Genomic DNA, 2,605 nt, shown 5'->3' with positions numbered 1-2,605 from the left:
AGCTTCAACAGCGAAGTACAATGGCCCCTTTGCCCCACCTCAGTCTATCCATTTGCATGGTTGTTCAGACACTCTCCCATGAAGTTGGAAATACAGATTAAATCCTTTAGGCTGGGGAAGAAAGGTGTGCTGGTCTTCTAGACATAGCCCTCAGTGGTATACCCAAGGTTCAACGTGTGGCACAAAAACCACTTTAAATGCAAGCCTCTTAAATCCAGCCTGGCAGCTAAACCACTGAGCTCTCATTCCTTTGGGGCGTCAAGTCCTTCAGACTTCTCCAGAAGATGAAAGTTTCACATTGCTCCACTTCCACATTCTCAGCAGAGTAGGACAAGCATACAAATCATCTGCTCATTTGATACATTCCCCTCCCTCCACTATTCCTCCCCTCCTACAGAAAAGACACTTACTATGGCTATTTTATAGGAGTCAGTCAACCATTGGAAAGACAGGGCTCAAAATGCATGGGTTTGCGAGTAGGGCCCTGGTAGGGAAAAGAGAGGTGTGCAGGGAGATCTGACCAGCAAAACTCATTTCAGGTCACAACGGGCAAACAGAACAGTTCAGAAGCTGTTCTGAAGACTGGGCAGATATTGAAGAATTTCACCCTGAGCATCTAGTGACAGTGTGTACATATGACCCCAACACACATGCAAATTAAAAAAACTCTAGTCTTATGAGCACCAGACACATGCGCATTCTCAGTGAAAACCACACAGAGAGCAAGAGAAGCCTTTTTAAAAAATATCACCATAAAGGAGTTGAAGTTGCAGAAATCCTTGTTCCTCATGCCTTCATACTCAGACTAAGAGTTTAATTTCCAGAAATATTTAAATATTGGAAACCCAGCAAATGAACATGAAAGATCTTCTCACAAGAACATCAGCCTTACATATAAAGCAAATGTCAGAAAAACCAGGACACCGTGAAGCCAAGATGACTCTTTCTTCATAACACAACCTCTCTGTCCCTGGAAGTATCTTACTAAAAAAAACCTGTCATTTTGAAGCCTTATGCAAGTCTCAATCAGGACCTCTAACCAAATACCCATGTGAACCTTCGACATGCTCTGTGCCTCACTGGTACTCTGGGAAACACTTCCTGCTGCCTGCCAAATATTTGAAGAAAAAGACTGACGGACAGGTAAGGGACTATGATCTTCCTGAGGCTCCTCAAGAAATAGCCAAGGAAGTGAGATGATTTCACGGATCATTTCACTTTTATTTTCTCTTAACTGCATCCCCAGTTTAAGTCAGAACTGTTTGTATTTCTCTTTGCCATATATCCTGTTGATTTTTGTAGAACAGTAGTTCTACTCATCACTGTCTTTGCAGGAATAAAGGATCCATCTGTAGGGTGATGCGTTTGGGAACTTTTTCCAGTTTGTTGATTTTTGCATAAGTTTTAGAGTAACATGGGGACTGACAGTCTGTTGCCATATATCTTATTTGTGCAAAGTGACATCAGCTCATTTCTGTTGTGATTTAATTCATTTGACACCATTAGGACACTAGAGAATGTGGTTTACAGCTTGTGCTAGTTCTCTTCTTTTTCCATGAATGTTCTCAGAAAATAACAGCATTACACACGCATGCCATGCTGCCTCGACTGCCGCTTCTGTCAAAAGGGTTTTTTAATTCTATGTATGGGTTTTAACTTATATGGCATTACAAGGCTTCTTCTGCAACAGTCTGTGATAGTATTTGTATAACTCACATGTTCTAGATTTGAAGAGGGAATTGCTTCCACAATTGTTGGTACAGCTGCTGCTGTCAAAACCTTTTATAACTTAATTAATGAGCTTTATATATAGAAGCTATATATATAAAGCCAAGTCATCCCATCGTGCAGTTTTGCCAGTGCCTACGTATATGGTGCAGATGAGCACAACTTTTGCTTTGATATACAGAGGAATATAGTGGGAAGAGGTCCCAGTGGATACACAGGTTGTCATCCCCAGAGGTATAACAATATGCCTGGTACCTAGGGCAGGCTGCCACACATGGGCAACAGGAACTTTTGGTTACCATCATGCCACTGGCAAGATCACACAGCTGTAGCAGCATCCATTTTTTTCTACTCCCATGCCCCCAGGTCAGAGTCTGGGGCAGCTGCCACAGTTACTCCTCTGCCCTAGTTATGCCACTGGCTATCCCCTAAAAAGGGAAAAAATATGAAGATGCTATGGACAGTGGAAATTCCTCCCACCCTCCTCTCTGCAAGCTCTGTTTGTGAACTCCTGAGAGATCACAAACTCTCTTAGCAACAGTGCCTTTCAGTCCCCAAATATACCGGAGTACAACAGCAGCGAAGAAAAAGCAGCAGCAGTTCTAACCCCTATCCCAGAATACTAAAGATCCACATATTTAATAACACTGTAACAATGGAAACAAGCAGCAGGTCCTTTCTCTTCCTTTTCAAGGCTTGGAGCATACCTGCTCTAAAGCAAGTAGATGGGAAGGGCAGATAAAGTGGCTGCCTTCTAAGGACAGCCTCATTTTTCTAGGGGCTCACCTAGCCACTGAACTTTGAATGCAGCCCACTACTGATGGAAAAACTCAGAGAAGCACCTAGATTAAGATAAGGAGGAAGCTTTTGTAGGATC

This window comes from Alligator sinensis, unplaced genomic scaffold, assembly GCF_000455745.1.
Source record: "Alligator sinensis unplaced genomic scaffold, ASM45574v1 scaffold193_1, whole genome shotgun sequence".
NCBI classification, from domain to species: domain Eukaryota; kingdom Metazoa; phylum Chordata; order Crocodylia; family Alligatoridae; genus Alligator; species Alligator sinensis.
The sequence above is the reverse complement of the archived record's forward strand: the minus strand, read 5'-3'. Positions refer to the sequence as shown.